Below are 22,634 nucleotides of genomic sequence, written 5' to 3'. Positions count from 1 at the left end.
ATATCTCTATTAAACACAATTTGTTTTTCCTGGCACAAAATATTCTTTAGACAACCCTATTGCTCATTGTTACGACTGTATTAGTCTGAGATGTTTGCAGATATTAACTTTTTATATTTGTTATATTATTATAATACAGCTTCAGGTAATTACAGACCCTTGGTATCTGCCTTGGAAAAGTTCTGAAGATTTTCTATGAGTTTTTAAGCAACCAGATGATACAGCTATTCTTTCTACAACAGCAATTTTCTCTTAAATATATTTAATTGTCTCTGCAATTTTTATTCTGTTGTTGGTATGGATAGTTGAAAGACAGTAAATTTTTTTCTGAAAATAATAAAATTTCATCTTTCACATGATGATACTGAGAAAATATCATGGAATGTAGTCACAGAATGGACTAAATCTTAATGAAAAAGCCAACACCTAATTTCTCACACTTTCACTTTTTTCATTCTAGTTATAACAATCTGTATTCTAGACTTTTGTTTTGTATAATTAACTTCTAATTTTACTTATTGTTCTTAACTTGGTAATATTTTCTATCAAATAGGTAAATTAAAAACTTTTTCAGAAAATTGGAAAATAAAAAAAAACAAAAAATGACATACCTAAGGTAAGATTTTTATGAAAAAATTATAATGTGTCACCTTATTTAGGAAATTCCTTGGTCAACATTATTTTCAAAGATTCATAATGCAACAATAAATGCATATCACTGTTTAGAAAATGTTTTTATTAATTAGTGAATCTAAATATTGTAGGACATTTAAAATACATAAATATCTAGGATGATTGTGATGTTGTTACTAACAATTAACCCCCATGTATTGTGAGGGCGTTTTCAGAATAGGTTTTCCTTGAGGGTAAACAAATGTTCTTAGAATCTTAGTCTTCCATTTCATTCTCTCATTCAGAGTTTTAGCAAACATGACACCACAAAAACATCACTCTCTAATTCAAACCCCTAAGCAGAGCTAGATGTATGTGGTAGATGGCTGCCCTCTGATTTCCTATAATTTCTGTCTTTTCTTATGGTAGCAAAATCATCATGTATTAATGTATAACAAATTCATGGAGTTTTGTTTGGCTGATTTAAAAGCATTTTCTTCCAAACTCCTATAAAAATAGAGACTATAAATTGGTTAGCATGGATTGCCCATGGCAGCACATTTTTTAAATGAAAATTTTCATTGTCAATGGATTTTATGCAGAGCCTTTAAAGGTTGTTCAAATCGCCAGCAGTCAATTTAACCATGCTAATCTTTATACCTGAGGGCCTAATTCTTAGAAAAGCTTTTGGCATGTTTTCATAGACTACTCATAATAATTAGATGGATGAACTGTGGATTCTAGTTGTCTGCATTATAATCACCTCATTTTATGTTTTGGAAAATGGAAAGAAAAGTCACTTTCCCCCCAATTACACACCATGTACCCACACACAAATGGCCATAATCTTTTGGAAGAAGGTTCTGAGCATCTATCTGAAGTGAATAAATATTTTTTGTAAAGATAATATTAAAAATGGTCTGTGTATACATTTGAACTGTGCTAGTAAAGCTATAAACATATGTTCTATTTGACCATTTTATACAATTGTTTACAGTTTTAAAGACATACATAGTTACCATGGCAACAACTCAGAATAAGCATGGTATAAAACTTAATTCTACTCTAGGAAAGAAAGCCACTTTAACAAAGTGTGTGGCACACATTCTAAGTTGAAGCTGAGTTTTTATCTTATTTTTGGAAAATTCCACAAACCATAGTTCTTCTGTTAACATTTATTATCTTGGAAAGAAAAATATAGTCCAATGGTCAAGTAGTAGACTATACCTGAATCACTCTATACAAATGGTTTCTCAGATTGTGGGACAGCTATTCAGGAAAAAAAATGTTATAATCCACACTCTCTCATTTTATCTTACTAGTCCCTCATTGCTGTAATGGAAAATTCAGTTTGCCTCTGGTCTAAGTCTTCCAGTCTATGTGTTCAATATGCTTGTTTTTGAAGAGACATAAAAAAAATGGATAATCAAGTTTATACTTTGACCTAACTACTATTTAAATCATAAGGAATTCAGAGGGAAACAAAACCATGTATATACCCTTAGGAAGATGAAGATGTAGTATACCTTTTCCACTGTTTCTTTTATTAAATGAAAAGCTATTTTTATTGAGTAATTTCTTCCTTTATTTTTTAAAACTATATGTTAAATATCCATGTGTACTTAGAATGTACCCTTTATTTGATTAACAATTCATATTAAATCAGACTTGGAGATTATAGAACAAATATATTTATTTTATAGGTGCTAGAAGACATTGAGTTCTGTATAATATATTACTTAATATACACTTAAATAACCACACTGCACTTAGAATTTAAAGTGTACAAAGCATAACATTAACAAAGATGCATAAAATATCATCACTGACCACATAATTTTACAAAAAATAAAGAAAATAAGACAAGCTTATATGTCCACAAATAACTAAAGTCTAAAACTATTTGAAAAGACTTTTCTCCTGTGTTATTGTGGATGACACCACACCCTTCAGGCACCATTTGTCCTGTACCTTCAAGAATATTTAGGTGGGTTTCTCAGTGGTTCATAACTCTGAATGCTAGAATCAATTTGTGAATTTTTAAAGTAATTTCCAGCTGGATCTGATAGAGAACATCTAGAGACCTACCTAATCAGGAGGCTTAGGCTGGAAGGTGATTTGAGCTCGGAGTTTGAAGCCAGCCCAGGCAGCATAGTGAGACCCCACTTCCAAAAAAAAAAAAAAAAATACTGTGGAAGACTCACCCCCTCCCCAAGGAAAATCAAAACAAAACACAAAACCTAGCATCTCTGGCCCTCAGATAGGTGACTTTTAAGCTCCTCAATTAACTCCACTATGCAGTTTATACTGAGAGCTTACTATTGAGTAAATATACACTACAATGAAATATTTGTAAAGAACAGAGACAGAAAAATAAAATACAATGTTACTATAGCACACAGGATACAGAGAAATATAAAGTATTCTAAGAAAAGGCTGTTGGATCATTTTTGAGGGTTAAAATAGGAGACTGATATAAATTTCATTCAAAAGTCCATAAATTGTATGGAAAGCTTGCACATAACAAAGAGGAATAAGTAGATGAAGAGAAAGTAAACATTATTCATACTTCATATCATACCTAAAATTTTGATTTACTATTTTAAATACTAAATTGAATCCTAGTGAAATGCTATTTGGATTCATTCTTTTGGATTTAACATTACCACAAAATTTAAAACTCTTATTCACCTCACATCCATATCTACTACTCATTGTGACTCATTTATGCAATATTCCAGTAACACCAAATCAGATATTTCTAAAGATAAAGAATTATTTCACAGTATACCTTATAAATATCTTAACTGTATTTTACAATTTTACAGTTTAACATTTCATTGAATTTGGCCTGCTGCATTGGACCCTGAGATATTCATAGTTTGGTTTTTGTTAGAGCCCTTCTTTATTAAAAAGAGTCTACCAAATAGCTATGTATCCTGGTCCTGTTGGTAAGATAGGACAATGATCTCTAGCACTGGGGAGTCTTTTAGCAATGCTCTATTCTGACCAAGAGTCACTTGGTTATTAGTTAACATACAACCCGCTTCCTGAAGAATAAATTTTTACCTCTTGTAAGTGCCAAATATTCAAAATATTACATATAATCCAGTTCAGATATTTTGAAAAAACAACACAATTTTGGAAAACAGCAAAATTCATCTTAAAAATTTGCCATGACACTAATCCAATAATCAGGAATATCAAAACATTTCAAATTGAAATCTGTCTGTTTGCTCAAGAACTTTTTAATTGTTCATATCACATATATGCCAATGCTTTGCCCAAATATTTTATTTGCTACTGTGTTTATACATTGTTAGCAAAGTTAGTTTATGGAATACAGTCTGATTAAAACCATAAAAAGCCATAAATTAATATTCTATGAGAAAACTATAAGCACTATATTTATTAAGCACTATATTTATTAAAATTATGCTTACTTGAATTTATCAATTATAACTGGCCTTAGTGTTCTCTGTTTATAATACATAATATGGCAGACATTTAAAAATGCTTTGAAATAAAAAACACATATTCTTTAGCACTTTTTTTTCACTATTTTCAATTCCACTACTAGTTTTATATAAGACTGTATCCTTAGTTTGAGTGTTAAAAATTGTAAAAAGAGATTGAATTTATAGCTTAGTTAATTGCAGAGGATATGACAGTTTGAGCATTATAGTCAAAGATCAGACACATTTATGAAAATTTAAATTCAAAAATCCTTGCTTTCTTGGGTGTCTCTGTCAGTTACAGATAATTGTTAGTATGAAACATTTAAAAAGGTTATGCAATTGGATCAGTTAATTGATTTTTAGGATCTTTAATTTCACCTTTATCCTTAGTCTTTCAAAGATTGCTTTCACATTGTATAAATTTCAACAGCACATAAAAAAGGCAATATGTTACTTACTTTAAAGACATTTTCTTTTTCTTTCTTTCTTTTTTTTTTAAGTGTAGCAATGTTAAAGATTTGTTGATCCAGAATCCAACCCACATGGTATCACTTTGAATCCAATTTAGACAAGTTTGACTAATCTCACCCTGCCTAAAAACACTATAAATATTAAGCTGTGACTAAAAGCTCTTTGTGATTTTTCTGTCTCCTCTTCAACTCCTGGCTCCCCTTCAGTTAATTTGCAACAGCTTCTACATTTGGCAGGTGACTTGATCTATGATCCACCTAACAATTCCCAATTCTTCAAACTCCACACGCTATTTTTTGGTATTAATAATCATAATTTTATTTACTTCTTGTTTTATTTTTTCAAATATGACCAAGTCTTTTAAATATTATCTATGTAAATAGCATTATATTTTTATTATGCAAATTTGATTCTATTCATTTAAAGATAATGGAGTACCAATAAAAGATTTTATTTCAGTTGGGGAACTTAGAAGAAAAAAAAACAGTAGGAGTGATTTTTGCCCCATAGGTAAAATGTTGACTAATTTTATCTCACTTGTGCATAGAGCAAAAAAAGTAACTAGATATCAGAGAAAGTGAAAATAGGCTGTAAAAACTCAAAACCCATTCAGTTTATGTTTTCAATCCCGTAAGCTAGACTATTAAAGACATTTTGTACAAAAATATAAGTTCTGTTAAGCTTCCCATCTTCTGTTTTTAAAACCATCTTCAATTGTATGGGTTGGTGTGCTATATAATTTCATGTTTTGCCATTATCATCGTTATCACAATAAATAAAGGTGTCAATTAGTTACATTTATTAAAACTTTTAAATAAATTTTTATGCTCCAATTTATAATAAATTTTCAGCGTTTGTCCTTAAGATTTTTGTTTGCACAACTCCCTAATGTTTATGTGTAACTTTTGCAGTCCTTTCTAAGCTAATGCACACAGCAGTTTTTTGTTTTTTTCCTAAAATCCCAATACTTCAACATGTTAACTCAAATGTCTCAGTAACTTCTAGCAAATGTATAGGTAAGTTAATTCTGAAACATATTCCTGACTCTGGTAGACTTAAGCTTCATTATCCAATTTAAAGAACAGTGATCATTTATCCATTATTCAGGAGAATGAGCTACTGAATATAGCATATCAATGTAGTTATTTTCCCTGGTAATTCTACCAAAACATAATGGAGGTACAGGTTTTGCTTAGTAGTGAGAATATAATTTCATAGTAAAACTTTTAATCTTCTTGGTTTTCTTTGTGACATGACTCTAGATTTTTGGAGAAAGCATCTCTTGATCTATTTCTAGCAATGAAGGCCTCTAGATCAGTAGCCCTTGAGGAACACCCACATTTTTCAGATCATCAAAAGCCATGCATCTGTGTGGCAAGAGCATCCCCTCCTGAAGAACAAAGAGAGAGCTCTGCAGAGGGCACCTGATTGTAGCAGATCAGAAGGACAGCATTTGACCCTGCTTGAAAAGAGAGAGAGAGCAGGGAGAGAGAAAAGAGAAAAGTTGAATAAATAAAAATACCAACAGCAAAGTGCAAATTGTTATTGATTAATGGATATGTTTACCAAGTATTTATTTTTGTCTTTAAGCAATGTTTGACATATCCTGAAAGGCCCATAAAATACCCAAAGTTCATCTTTAAGCTATGTATTTTTGTGACTGCCACAAGGTTCCCATTGTGTCATGAAATTTACTGAAAGTGTTGAAGGAAAGAAAACTAGGGAAGCCACAGATGTTTGCAGTTTCCAATTTGCAGACTTGAATACTTGCAACTGGTTATTTAACACATACATGATTTTAGTTGATGCTTATTTTTATGCATGCCTTCAATCAGTATTGCATATAATTAGAAAAAGATTTGTAATTTTGTCCCTATGACCTATTTTGGGCTAGGTTAAGCACTCATGCTCTGTATTTCTTTTGCTGATCTTCACATTAAAAGATTTTCTTCCACAATTTTCTCTACATTTTCATTCCTCCTATCTCATTAGTTCCTTACTGTCAGCCTTAGTTAATATCATTGCTTTGGGGGAATTGTCCTAATTATCTAGTACACAGAACATATTGAATAAGTTAACATTCAGGTGCATGGTTATAACAGACATTAGTATGTATGAAGCTTCTTTCAATTGCGTTAAAAAAAAAAAGTTAAAACCAATACTGAAATATACGGATCTTATAGTAAACCTTATTTTGAAGATTTTTAAAGATTAGTACAAATATTTTATATTTTAACATGGGAGCATCTTCTAACTACAAATCAAATCTCTTAAAAGAATCACATTAAATTTAGAAACAAAAGGGAAAAATGCCTAATACTGAATTTTTCAATGAGACCATCGCAGAAATATTCAATATTAATTAATTTACAAAAATGATTACTCCTTAACATATATAGAAATTGATTTGGTGAATTCAGGTTATTAACCGATAGCAGTTTGGTCTTGCATAATCACATTGGCAGTTTCTTTCAGTGACTATTTTAATTCTCTGGAAACAATTGATTTGCATGAGATGAGCCAACAGATATTTAATGATGCTTCTTATAATCAGACAATAGGATTTCCAAAGATCTACTCCGGATAAAATTAATTTCTGTAACATATATTTTTATTTTAACGATTTTTTATTACAGAAAAGAAGAACTCTCATAAAGTAGGTCACCTCTAATATCTTCTTTTTTAATTTTAATTTTAAACTGTGACCTTATGAACCAAAAATAGTTTTAGTACTAAATTTGTGGTATCAGTGAAATAACATACAAGAACAGTGAGGATAGAAACTTGAGCTCTTGAGAACAGAGAAATATAACCAGGGAGCATGTGTTTGACAAAAATCCATAGGAACTGGGGGTTTCACATTTCACTCAATTCCATTATATTCAATTCAACAAAGCTTTGTGAAACATTATACTGTGGGACATATAAAGGTGACTGTCACAGTCAATGTTTTAGAAATTTACCTCTTGAGGATGATGTTTGAAGGGGGAGGTACTAGGAAGTAATAGCTCTTCAGTGCTTTGTCCACTGAGACTGAGGGACATTGAGGAACTTATACTGCATCTTCTGTAGTATTAAACTGTTAAGAAGTATGCTTTGCGTCTTTAAAATGAATGACAAGTATTTTAAGTGGAAGCAGTAGGTAGCTGTCTCTCTGGAGTCACCAACTTGATGCTTTGGGTAGGAGTGTAGAACAAACAGAAATTTTTAAAGCAGTCAGGTGGAGTATAATAATGAATATATCAAACAAAGAGTATCTGGTTTCTGGTCTTAATCCCCAGATTACCCAATATTTGCTAAAATATTTCTAAAATAGAAAATATTGCTATTATTCAACTGCATTTGACTTGCAAAATATGAAGTTCCATATGGCTCAACCTAAAAAAATTTAATTTAATTTCAAGGTCACTTTGAAGATAATATTTAGATACTTGGTGAAATTGAATTTGGAAGAGAGTTCAAAAAGCATTAGGTTGAGAAATCCTTTGAATATGGGGGATAGTGAAAATGATTAAAAGAGGCACGTCTGTGAGAAGAACTGGTGAAAATGAACTGGAATATTAAAAAAATAAACTTCTTAAAGAATGCTTCAGTTTGGACTCATTGGGTTATCTTTGAGCTAACTATATGTAAAATTCTTCTAGAGGGAAACAGGGATAACTATAAACAAAAATCTAAATTACTTTCTACATGTTCAAATGAGAAATACATTCATATACTAGCAATGTCAATATTTAATGCATGATAATATTTGGTAGATGAAGTTAGGAGTATGGAACATGAAGAGGAGGACAATGTTTGAGAAGAAATATGTGTTTAATTCTTAAAATAATCACATATCACTTAGAGCTTTAAAAATACAAGTTCTAGTACAATCATTTGTACAACTTTACATTCAAAAGGTCATGCACTTACAAATGGCAGGAACCAAGGAAAAGTATATATTACACACATATATAAATAGAAATGGCAATTGGTGAAACTCCACCCTCTTCTATTACTGGTATAGGGTTGGGTATTGCCTCTACTTTAGAATCTGCATGGACTCTGCATACAGACACTTGCCTGTGACATACCAATACATTTGCTTTTGATGACCTTGTTTTCAGATATGCATATGCTGAAATATTTTTGCCTGGAAGAAACTATAAGTAAAGTCCCAAATTAATAGGGAGTACTATTCCAATTCTTTGGGGTTCTTTTCAATTTGTTTCACCTGGAGCTGGAGTTTATTAAGGTATATGCAGTTGCAAAAAGCAAAACAATTCAATAGACCCTATCATTATATATTTCTAGATTCTTTCATGATTTAAGTGAAATGAGCTGCTCAGGAAGAGCAAGGTTTCTTGCATACCAGATAAGTAGCATTTTTCACAGCACACCAATGAAAACATGATAATGTAAGTTTGCTTTTTTCATGTACTGCACAAAATACTCAACATATAAATTATATCGGAACCATATTTTATATTTTCATCGCCTTATCTAGTGAGAGTGAGAAACAACACATCAAGGAAATAAAAAAACAAACATTTAATAATGAATAATATCTATATTTGGAGCAGATTCATTGCTTGTCGAGTCATCTGAATACAGGACAGTTCATCACTATGAATTAAGAGTCAGTTTGTATCTAAAAATATGCTTCTAGATTTCTGAAAACTAATACATTAACTCTTTAAAAACTTGAAATAGTTCCACAGGTTCTAGAAGTGTCCTTCATTCCTTCATATGTCCATTTGTACACCCAACTTTATTGAATGATTATCATTAGGTAGATAATTTTCTAGGTGTTGAGATGCAGATGTGAACAAGAGACACAAAAATCCCTGTCTTCATGGTGCCTGCATTTCAGTGAGGGGACAGAATAGTAGAAAGAAAATGAAAACTGAGAATTTCCAGTTAAACCAATAGTTGAGCTAACAAATACATTCTGATTGATACTCACTTTGCTATTTCAAAATGTGATGTTTTAAATTATATCATTTTATTTCCATTAAACATGTGGGTACTGTGAAAACAGTTGTTTACCACTCAGATTTCTTTAATATTGAGGAGTTCATTTCCACACCTGCCTGGATGCTGATGGCTCACAACTCCTTTCTAAGAAATTGTCTTCAGAATATAAGAGTTGCCTTTGCCAATGTTATGACCCCCGCCCAACTAAAGCTTAAAGCAACCACTGATGAAAGTGCGATTACTATGGCCTGGGTCCCTTACCTCAACTGGGACAATACTTAAGGGTTTGTGCCATTTTCAGCAGTCTTGGAATTGCTGAAGAGTTTCTTTCTTGTATCTGCAGTGCTGTTCACCTTTCCTTCTTCCCAGTCCATTCCCCACCTTTCACATATCAAATCCAACATAAACACCATGCCCACCTCTTCCAGCCACACCCTACCTTCCTATAATTACCACCCAGTTAGTATCTATCATGGGATCAATGCATTGGACAGAACGTCCAATGCATTTTCTTCATAAAAATCAATACTCTGGAATCTGTTTTCCAGAGAAACCATCCTTAGACAGTAGATGTAGGAAAGATACTTTGGGAAGTGACAATATTTGGGAAAGGTATTTTTGTGCAAGTTCAAAGTTGGAATTTAACACTGTGCTTTTGTCTCAATAAAACACAGAGGGACCTTTAAAAATATTGCTTATTTTAGTCAGCTTTTTCACTGTTAGATCAAAAGACCTACAAGAACAATTTTAGAAGAAGAGAAGTTTATTTGGGGCTAATGGTTTCAGAGGTCTCAGTCCATGAGCCCAAGATAAGTCAGAACATCATGGCAGCAATGTGTAGAGGAGGAAAGAGGCTGAGGATATGGAACCAGGAAGCACAAAGAGATCTCACTCACCAAGGAAAAAATATACACCATGCCTACCTCTTCCAGCCACACCCTACCTTCCTATAATTACCACCCAGTTAATCTCTATCATGGAATCAATGCACTGATGAGATTATGAAAGTCTTCTCATAACCCAATCATTTTGTATCTAAACTTTCTTGCATTTTTCTCACACGTAAACTTTTGGGCAGTATCTTATGTCTAAACCATAACATTTCTTGATGAGACCCTCTTACCAAAGCTATATAAATCCTCTTATTTTTTTTCCAGATTATATTTTGATATAGTCTAATAAAGAAAAAAAAATAAAACAGAACTTTTTACATGAAAATTATGAGCCCTAGTTCTAATATTTAATCCAAAGTTACTCATCAATCATTGTTGATTCAAATGATGACCATTTAAGGATAAATGCAGATTCCAAATTTCAAGGAGAAAAGATGTAATATTTATATAGAAAAAACTATACTTGACATTCAGTTGCGAATATAAACTGGTAATAATGTTAATAGTTATGTTACAGAGTTGTAAAATAATCAAATGAAATAATACAACAATGACTATTAACAAGAGATAATTTGGCTGGGTGTGATATTGCACACCTGTAATCCCAGCAGCTTGGGATGCTGAAGCAGGAGGATCATGAGTTCAAAGCCAGCCTCAGCAAAAGAGAGGTGCTAAGAAACTCAGTGAGACCCTGTCTCTAAATAAAATACCAAATAGGGCTGGTGATGAGGCTCATTGGTCAAGTGCACCTGATTCCAATCCCTGGTACCATCCCCTCAAAAAACCAATGAGATAATTTGTAAAACAAACTTTTATAATTTTAAAAATAATATACATATTCATTACTGTTGAAAATAATATTGGATAGTTGCTTTTTTTCTTTTCTTTTCCCTTTTTTTTTTTTTTTTTGCCGTACTGGGGATTGAACCCATGGACATTGTACCACTGAGAGTTACATCCCAGCCTTTTTTATTTTCTATTTTGAGACAGGTTCTGATGAAATTGCTCAGGTTGGCCTGAAACTTGCAATCCTCCTGCCTCCCTCCTGTGCAACTATGAGAATAGGCCTGTGTCACCATGCACAGATAGATAATTGTTAAGACTTGCTTTCAGGCTAAACACAGTGGTGCACACCTGTAATCTCAGTGGCTAGAGACTGAGGCAGGAGGATTGAAAGTTTAAAGCTAAATTCATAAACTCAATGAGGCCTTAAGCAATTTAGCAATAACCTGTCTCAAATTAAAATAATAATAATAATAATAATAATAATAATAATAAATTTAAAAGGGTGGGGATGTGGCTTTGTGGGTTCAATCTCTGGTACCAAAAAAAAAAAATATTTGCTATTGCTATTGGGATGTTTGTTATGGTTCTTTCAAGAAGCAGCTTTTATTGGTGAGCAATATATAATTGTAGGAAGTAAAATCTTTATCTTTGTAGATGTAGTGTTCTCCAAGTAGTAATTCAAATGTACAAATAAAATATGTTGTTCATACATTGCTTAAAAAACTGAGAAAATGAAAATATAAAAAATAGTGCTAATTTAATTCATATGAATAAAATATTGACCTTAGTAATTTGAAAACTAGGGATATACTTAAAACTCTCAAGAAAAAAAAATGGTGAGTCTGAACATGCAACTAAGTTTGGGGATGTGACTTAGGGGTAGATCACATGCCTAGCATATCTGAGGCCCTGGATTTGATACATGCATCTAAACAATGCCTATGTGTCCTAGAGCCAGTCACAGTCACAGACCAATGGCTCATCCTCCATTACCCTTCAGTGATTTTGTACTCCTAATTGAAATACAATAATAGAATAGATGTGATCCAAGCAGAAGAGACTGGGATAGTTAGTGTATGTTTGTGCTTATGGGTGAAAGTTATGACAAAAGAGGTGCTGCAAGTGAAAGGAGCATGAATTTGAGAGCTTATAAGAGGATTCTTATTTGGACAAATGTGAACTTGAACTTTGTATGCTATCGTAAAGATTTAAAATATAATTGCAGAGAAGAAGAGAGACCTATTAAGGTTTGTAAGTGAAACAGTGTCATAATTTTAATTATTTGCTAGGAAAATCACTGCTTCACGTTTGAACAATTATGTGGCTTCAAACAAGAATGGAATCATTAAAACTGCTAGAAAGCTGTTTTCAATAACTATGACTAAGTTTAGCTTAGCTAAACTCTGATGACAGCACAAGTAGACTGTACATGAGTAGATGCCTCTCTGGGTCCTGAACCAAGCTGTTTTGCTATTCTTTCTGTAAGTCACTGAAGACTTGACTTTCAATTGTTTATCAGTTAGTCATATATAAAAATGAGAGCATCAGAGAGTAACTTTCTATGAAATATGAATTGTATCTGAGGACAAAATGGCTGTTTACTATGATGTTCCAGAAAGAAAAATGAATTCAGGAGATACAAAGCCATATCTACTAACACTGTTGAAGTGTGTTCTTAGAGAAAATCAGGGACCATACTGTGATACAAAATGCAAGAAACTTAATGAGCTTTCCTAAAAGGCAGAAGAAGGTAACCATGCACTGGAACAATGACCCATGGTCTCATGTTAGAGAATAAATCAATGGTGCTTTCTTGACCAGCATGGAACTAAAGAAAAGTTGAGAGGATGAGCAGGAAGTGGAATCAAATCTAAACAAGAGGAGATGACAGTGTGGGTGGCGTTGGAAGGGTGAGAATGTTTCCCAGGATGAGAGTAGATGCACATCTCGTAGGTTCTAGAGTTGGAACTTTTCTGGGCATGTACCAAAGGGATAATATATTGAACACAGAATCTTAAGTGGTAAACTCCCACTGGACATGATTCAATGTTTTTGACAACTGGGCTTTGTTCTGATATAGAAAAGGTTCTAATATATAGGGAAGTTGACTGTCTTGGGAAATTAACTGGAGCCTTGGTTGAGGTTAAACTGAACACAGCATGTTGTTTGTAGAAGAGGCCTGATACTGATTTGTAGAGGAATGACTTTGCACAAGTGTTCCAGATTTTTTTTAAGAAAATTATTTTCATTGTGCTTGACTTCTTTCAAAATAATGCCTTGTGAACTCTTTTTATGTTACTATATAGCTTATGATAGTATTTTGAGAATATAAATAATCAGTAACTTTTGTAGAAATGGCTAGGTGCTTTCCTTTACATTTTCCCAAAAGCCTCTGAATTTTTAGTCCTTTATTAATAATTACCAGCATAGATTATTTTAAGCCAGTAGGAAATCAAAGAAATGTTTTGGAGCAACTTTAAAATGTGCCAAAGAGGATTTTTTAGAGGAGAGTGCCCATTAATACATGCCAGATTTCTCTGACAACGCAATTTTTTTTAACAACAACAACAAAAAAATTGAAAAAGAGGAGCTAATCTTGTTTCAAAATTAACCCCTAAAATCACAATAGAGTCTGAGCTTCAGATTTGAGAACAAACAAAAACATAATCTTAAGTGCACTTTTATCTCTTTTCTAATTTAAACCATAAAAATTAGTTGTTGTTAAACATGTCCAAAACGAGCTTTCTCCAATCTACTTGTTATCACTGGGTAGATCACATGATGTCTGGAGAACAGATGGTTCAGTGGCATGAATGCCTCTATCAAGATAACTGAACAACAAAAGAAACATTAGAAACATGCTTTTTGAAGAATGTGTGCATTTTAAAATAACGTCTCATTGTGCCACCTACACCCACCTCTTAGATTTCATACTTAAAACCATACAATCACACAGATGTAGTATGCTTTTGAAAGGGGCATAAGAGTACTTAAGATTAGTATACATACACTTATTTTAAATTATCAGGAAAGTCTTTGAAGAAATTGCATTTTAAATGAGACCAAAAGGAGGGAGAGAGAGACGACAGAGAGACAGCCATCTGGAGGTGTAGGAGAAGTATTATAATTAGAGTCAACAGAGGTGAGTTTTTAAAGAATTGAGGGAAAAAAATGACTGAACATAGTGAATGTAAACAAGAGAAGCAGAATTAGGAGCACTTAATGCAGAACCTTGCAAAGAATTTCATTCTTTTTGCAAGAGAAAGCCAAAAGGGATTTAATCAGAAAAGTAACAACATTCCATTTATGTTTAAACCAAAAGATCCCATCTCTGAGTAGAAGACTGAAGGGGTCCATGGAAGAGAGTCTGAGGGAAAGTTGGGTGGGTTTAGCAGGTCCTTCATTGAAGATATGATAATGGCCTGGACATAATTCTGAGGAACCCCAACCATTAGACACTAGACTCTGCACTTAGAGCTAGTGATGTCAGTATAAATGTTAAAAGCCAAGAGCAGTCAGTGAGGTAGGAGAAAAATTAGAACGTGTGGTAGTGAAAACAAGAAAAAGGACAGTTTAAGAAGACAGTGGTAACCTAACTGAAGACTTCCTTTTCTATTTTTTAATATTAAAATATTTTGTTTTATTATTAAAGTTTAACCTACACCTGAGAGACAATGTACAAATCTGTCAATCATAACATCCACTTATAATCACTATATTCACAGAATTTTAGCACATAACTATATAGGAGAAAAACCAATTACATATTGATGTTGATAATATGAAGCTTGATAGTTTGAACAGAATTTTAAGACTTATATTAATTTTTAAAAAATTCCCCTGCATCAAAGTATTACCATAAACAAATTAAAATTTTTTATTCACAAAAGCACTATATTTTAAAATATGGAGGATTGATAACAGCCAAGGTCACCTAGGAAAGCAGTAACTATGGTCCTAATGTCATACTTACCTCTCAGAAAGAATAGGGTGCCCCCACCCCCAAATGTGCAGTCTCTCGGCTGAGCTGCCATCTCTCCTGGAAAAATTTCAGTCTCTATGGAGACTGCCTCCATTTCAGTGAGTGAATTAGAGGTGAAAGGTATTCCATTTGCAGTCATGTAAGTTATAGGGTCCACCTATTTTTTTGCTTTATTCCTTCAACCAAATGTTATCTTCTTATTTAAGATGGGAAAAAAATCTGAGTATAGTGGTCATTTAATTTGAGCTTGTTCTGTTCTAGTTATTCTTTTCCTTTGTTTCAAATGGCAGCATCCTCTGTAAATCAGATAAAGAACTGTATCATTATGCTATCATCTTTGAAAGCTCCATAATTGTAGCTTTTCTATCCAAGTCACTGAAATAAAACATCCATTTCTACACTAAATATTAATTTATTTCCAGTTGTTCTTATTATATTATTTCCTTAGGTGATAGAACTTAAAACCTTTCTCAGCAGTGACCCTCTACTTTGGAAAGCCATCTTCTAAATAACACGTGTTTTCACAAAGGACAATGAAAACTCTAAGATTGGAAGTTATCCTTAAATTTATCACTGCTTCCATTTTTCCTTCTCAAGAACCAAAATGACTTCTGTTTCTGCTTTTGTTTTAAATTTAGTCACATCAACTGAAAAAAAACATCGCATCAATTGTGCTTTGACCTAATTAATTTAATGTCCTGATTAGAGCAGCTAAGATTTAAGTCAAATGAACAGAGATTTAAAAAGAACAATAAGCAACATTGAAAACCTTCATGAGGGATAGTTTACTGCTGAGCTTCTGTTATATTTTTTTCTTTCTATCCTTGTTTCTCAAGAAATGAAAAACCTGGTGGTAGTTATTTATAATTAGAAACTTTTGTGGTTGCAAATGACAGAAGTCCAATTTAAATAGATATCAACAGAATAAAGGAATTAAAGTAGAATGTATCTGGAGTGTTTCATCAAGGGGCTCTTATATCACTGGGTCTTATGTTTACTTTCTTCATCTCTTCTATACTTTTTCCTAAATCTGGCTCCATTCTAAGGCAGATGATTCCCTTGAGGTATCATTATAACTAAGAGCCTGTTAAGCTTATATTTTAAATTTCATTGACCACAAATATTTTGCAGAAGTCCTAGAATTCAACTGGGTTGTATCAAATATTCAGCCACTCCTGAGCTATTTGGCTTTATTCATTTGCTACTTTGATTGACCAAGGTGGGTTTAAAAAATACCTTGAAGTTGCATTGTAGTCTGACGTCTCAATCTAAATCACATGGATTTAGAATATAAGAAAAAGTTTTGTTTTTGTTTTTCTTCTATGGGTATTTGGGGGTTTTTGTTTGTTTGTTTGTTTGTTTGTTCAAAGAAGAGGATAGGCAGCTAAAATTTAGAGAGGTATATGCCATCCTCCCAGTTCCTTGGCATTCTTGTTCTTATAAATTTCCTTTACAGTTGTCTTCTTTGACATGCTCACAATATTTTATTCCATATAAGAGCCTTCTATATAAGATTTTGAAATCTCAATATTCGATCTCTACACAAAAGCTACTTTTTTACTTTTTTCAAACTTTTTATGCTTAATATACCTATTTCCCTTTCTCCCTCTAATTCCCCATCTCTTTATTATTAACTCACTCTAACCTCATACACCTTTCCTGGATTCCAGTGTCAACCCTTTCAATAATGATTCCATGGACATCTTGCCATCTGTTATACAATTCCTGCATTGCCAAACTCAAATCTGGATTATGACATTAACATCTCATTTTTCTCTCCCTGTATACTAAGCATTGCTAAACTGGAAAACCAGGCAAATAGTTCTGCTGATTTGCCTATAAGTACATGCCAGCTTGCTTCAGATAGCTCCCTTTTCTGTTTAGCAACCTTTTAAAAAGTCTCTTATGTGGACAGTTCTAAAAAATTTCCTTGATCTTTAAGCCCTCTGCTATGAGCATCCATTTTAGACCAAATTCCACTCTACTCATACAATTTTTCCAATTCAAGTTTCCTCTCTTGCTCACATATTAAGCATCTTTTGCAAAAGGAATATTTTTTCAGTGTTCAGAGATTAATTCCTCAAAAATATTCTTCCACTTTTTGTTCTCTAAATGTCATAGCTTCCCATACACTTGAGAATCAAATATCTTCTTCAAGTTTTCAAATACACCCTCACATTTCTCTTCTATCATCAGACAGTTCTATGGCAGAACAATCTGTAATCATTGTCTCAAGTTTTTATCAAATCCTTCATAATTTACGCCTGGTTACTATACTTTTCCTGAATATTATTTTAGTGTCACCAGTAATGTCTAATGACACCAGTATTTCCCAATATGTAAAGTAAAATGATTCTTGACTTCTCCATATCAGTTATATATAGCATCCAATAACCTGGAAATTCTTGTTAATTATATATCTTTAATATCTTTTGCATTTATCTTATCCTCTCAAAGAAGTGATTTGATTTTTTTTTGACATGTGGGGTTTCATATTAAAGGAAATCAAAGATGTTGCAGAGGGATGGATGGGAGTCAGAGGACTTCTATAAAGAGTAGGAAAGTTCAATGTCGGGGAGGGCAAGGGATTCTGGAATATTTCATGGGTCAATTTGACTTAGTAAGATGGATTTGGGAAAGCATCAGGAGAGAGACAAGTTATAAGAATCTTTGTATTACAGACAACAGTTAATGAAGAATTAAGTTTATAGAGATATGATGATGTAGCTTTTATGTTTAATTTTCTCACCCTATTTTGAATTACTTTCAGGATTAATACTGAACACATTAATTTTCAAAACAAACAAACAACAATAACAACAGCAAAGGACTCCTTGGTCTCCCTCTTACCTATCCCACCACTCTTTTCCAGAGTTTTAAGAACTTTGTATTTAAATTAAAAAAGAATTATTCATATATCCATTATTGCATTAAGCTCCCAATCTTAGCATTCTTGAATTTTATGTGGAAAAAAACCTCTCTTTTTCATAGAAAAAAATAATCTGTACTATTATTCTGTGCCATATTCTGCTCATTCTGGATAAAATGACAGAACCTCATATTTCCCTTCAGTACTCTTCAATTTGGAATCACTATCTGACTTTTCCATGTTGGTAATAAAGAGTATATCTTCAATATTTCCCCTGTATCTTTGTCTAATCTTTAGTTCAACTGCATTGATTTGGGACTTTTGTCTAATAAATAAATCAATATTTCAGAGGAGAGAAATGGAATGGTTCCAGAAACTTTGGGACATCTGCTCAGAAATCTGGACCAGTGTCATGGAAGGAGCTGGTTTAGGGTTTCTAGACAATCCCTTTTGCTGACTCATTTTGATACCTAGCCATGGCTTTGGGAAAATAGCTTTATTTGTATAGCAAAGAAAACTTTCTGGGGCAAACAGAATTTTATCTTCTTCCCTAATTCTAAGACCTACCTCTCACTTTAAAGAATGAAGAAGCCCCAAACTCATTTTCTTACAATTACATTCAGAGCGTGATTTAATTCCCGGTTCATATAATTTTAAATAGCTTCAATGGTTTGTAAGGTGAAGTGATATATTTCTTGGTGTAAGCTACTTTTAATTACATATTTTGTTGCCTTTAGACAGAAGCTTCTAATAAAAGAGCTCTGAATCTTCATGTTGAAAATTTGGACCTATGGAATATGGACTGAACAAAAGAGTGATGGAGAGGTCCAAAAGTAGTTGGGTATTGGTAATTAAAGTTGAAAGAACTTTGAACAAACTGAATAACAACACTCACTGGTGGGAAGAGTTGCTCCCACCCCTGAATATCCCCATTATGGTGTCTGAGCAATTGATATAGGATCAATGCAACCACTGTGCTTTCCTTGTGGAAGTGGTCTTCATGTAGGGTATAGCAGATAGCTTCCAAGACTCCATGGCTCAGTCACAGCATATTCATCCATCATTGAAAATCATTGAGCAATGAGAAAAGAACATGCCAGGATAGCCATAATATGCCTTCTTGGTAGCAAAATTATGAGGCAATATCAACAACAGTCAAAGGAAATAGGCTTCCTCACTGATTTGAACATTCTTTTCATTTTATCTATCTTGAAGAGCTAGTAGTCAGGTCTGAGTTTTGGATCACATAATTAATTACCCCATATGTATAATTCCATTTGAGCTCATGCAGGAAGGAAGTACTTGAGTGATAATTAATTAATTACAATGATTTTTAGAACTTAATAGGTGATCAACTTTGCACTAGCTACTATGTGTATATAAGTGAATAAGATAGGCAAATCCCATTTCTTGCACTTGTAAAACTCATATTCTTCAGGAGTTAGTATTGTAAGTGTAGAATTGATGACAGATGGAAAATGACTATGGCAAAATATAGTTTAAACTGCTGATGATTATGAAGAAACCAAAACAATGTGAAGACCAAATTCAGCTGGGGTTCCTTGATTTATATGGTCAAGGAAAGTCTCTCTAAGAGTGCAATGTCAGAATTAAGAACTGTGAAGGAGCAAATCACAAAAACACCTGGGGAAAGAAATTTCAGGCAAGAACAGGAATACATGTCAAGACACGAGGGCAAGATTTACTCAGAGTGTTAAAAGGATAGAAAGAATGTGAAAGTAATCAAAATGCAGCGATTAAAAGGGACACTTTATGATATCACAGCAAGAAACCTGGACCCTTATTAGAAGCCTCCAAAAGCTAAGCCTTTGGGAACAGTTCAAATTTTATTTTAATTGCAGGGGATTTCAATGCAGAATTTTAAGGAGAATAAAGAAATGTTCTAATTTAGTCATTGAAAATATCTCTTTTGCTAATCTATAGAAAAAAAAGATTTGGCAACCACTTTTGAGATTGGGTAACACAAAAGTGGGAGCACTTAAAAAATATTGCAGCAGTCCAGTTAAGAAATGATGTTTGATTAAACATAGGTAATCAGTAGTGGAGATATCAAAAAGTTGTTGGATATTGGGAAGTAAAGTTGAAAACACTTTGAGCAAGAGATGCTAAGTCTGAATTTTTATATTGAGGAATTTGTGACATTATTTGACATGAGTATAATAGAATCATCAAGAATTCTTTAGACATATGGATTTGAAATACCTACACATATATGTAGTGATGACAAGCTGCCCATTATACATTAAAATCTGCTATTCATGCAAGCAGTTTGGGTTAAAGGGCTATTGGTACAAATATGGAATTTATCAGTTCAAGAATAAATGTACTTCATTAGAAAATATCTTTAAAAGAATTATAACTTTGAGGTTGGTGATATATCTCAGTGGTTGAGTGCTTGCTTAACATATATTAGGCCCTGGGTTTGATTGTCAGTGTAAAAATAAGTAAATAAATAACACTTTTTCTAAGCTATTTTCTACTTTGGAAAATATTATTTGTTGGCCTTTAGAATATATTATTGTTTGGCCTTCGATGCATCTACATAGTCAATAATTTATCAAACTCCTAACTAAATTTTTAATTTCAAAAAACGTCTATGTACTAAACTATAGAATTATTACTACAAATGCTAAATTTTTTACAAATGATGATCACTGAAAGATAGTTAAAAAGTAATCTATTGGAATAATTTACTTAATTCATAGGACTATAAATATAACAACAAAAATATAAATTAGATATGTAGTCTTGTATTTTAAGAACTGAAAAAAATACTCTTTATTTTTGTGTTATATTATTTGAAGGTCTGTACTTCTTCAGTTCCATAAATGTAAGAAATCTAATATTTCCCATGGTGCTAATGGAGCTTGAAATTAGGGAAGCTTCTTGTGTATCAGCATTATGATGGTGTCAGCAATTCACATAGAAAATGTAACATCTCCAGTACAACTTCCATAGCTACTCACCAAAAAAAATAAAAAGCAAAAAAAATAAGGTTTGTATACTTGGTATTGGCTAACTGTATGCAATACTAGATGATGGAGGAAAAGACAACATTTTTTTCTAGGCTTCTTAAAACTAATAACAAGTTTGTTCATGAAGAGTTCTATATAGTTATACACTTAAAACACTGACATTTAACTCCAAGGACCATATTATAAAATTAAATATTGGGTACATATATCACTATGTACCAACAAGAGTTTGCTAATTACTAGTACTTGATTAATTCAATTTAAAACAATTAATGATCTTTTCAACTTATGTTTCATGGTAGATTATGAAGTATTCAATTATTATATATTGAAATCCTAAAAGTATGCATGATAATTAATTTTCAATCAAAGTATACTGTTATGACTGAAAAACCAAAATATTGATATGCTATTAAAATTTGAAAAAATTATCCAGATATTATGAATCAAATATTCTTGGGGAAGCTGCTTGAGAAGTATCACTATGATGAGTATATAACCTTGTACTGATTTTTTTTCCCTAATTTTTAATGTTGACTTTAGTGAAAGTAAGAATCTTTCTTTTTTTCTTTTGGCAGAAAGCTCTATCTGTAAATAAAAACCAATCAGAATCTACTAAAATGTTGGCCATTAATAATCATTACTTGAAAGTCTGGCCCTCAAAGTATCACATATATAAAATGTGAGCAACTGAAGTTATGAAATTGATAATTTATGAAAATGAAACATTTTCTTCATATAAACTTTCAAATTGGATTTAATTGAAGCATGAGCAAGTAGTATATGTTGTAACAGACATTTACCAATTAAATGTGGTTTCAGTTTTGGGAAATGTCTGAATATAAATTATATTCCTAATTTAAAATACCACGAAATGTTAGAGACCTCCCTCACCAGTCATGTAGTATGACTTTGTGGTATCAAAATTGTATTTGGGTTCTGAAGCTAATGTATGAATCTCAATACCTCTTTGGACTATTGAGAAATTCCTTTCTTATGATTAGTTTATTTTTTTTTAAAGTTTAAAAAATTTGACCGACATAAAATTTTTGTACACAATTAAATGATACAATGTAATGTTTTGATAAGTATATACATTCTGTACTAATCTAATAAGCTTGATTTTTATATTTATCTCCTCAACCATTTATCATTTCTTTGTGATTACACATTGAAACCATGCCTTGGAATGTTCTTCTTTTCTAGCCATTTTCAAATATATTATTTGAAATTATTATCTATGACAATTACCAAACCATGCAGTAGAATGCTAGAACTTATTCCTCTTAAAGAACTATAAATTTGCACCCATTGGTCAGCTTCCCCTCACCCTATCCAACCTCTGACAACCAGTTTTCCATTCTCTAGTTCTGTGATGATGACTGTTTTTAAAACTCACATACAAATTAAATTGTGTGGTATTTGTCTCTCTGATGTCTTGCCTCACCCTAATTACATTAAAGTAGTTATCATATTAATTTAAAATCTCTGTCTCTCTCATATCAACAAGATCAGAGTGACAAAAATATTATCAGACTACTTGTCATTTCAGAGTATCATCTCTTGTTCATAGAATAACTCTCTAGCTCTCCAGACAATGAGGTATCC

The sequence above is a fragment of the Marmota monax genome, unplaced genomic scaffold, assembly GCF_021218885.2.
Source record: "Marmota monax isolate L192 unplaced genomic scaffold, Marmota_monax_Labrador192_F-V1.1 WCK01_AAM20220418_F8-fsc00115, whole genome shotgun sequence".
In the NCBI taxonomy this organism is placed as follows: domain Eukaryota; kingdom Metazoa; phylum Chordata; class Mammalia; order Rodentia; family Sciuridae; genus Marmota; species Marmota monax.
This window is presented reverse-complemented; position numbering follows the sequence as displayed.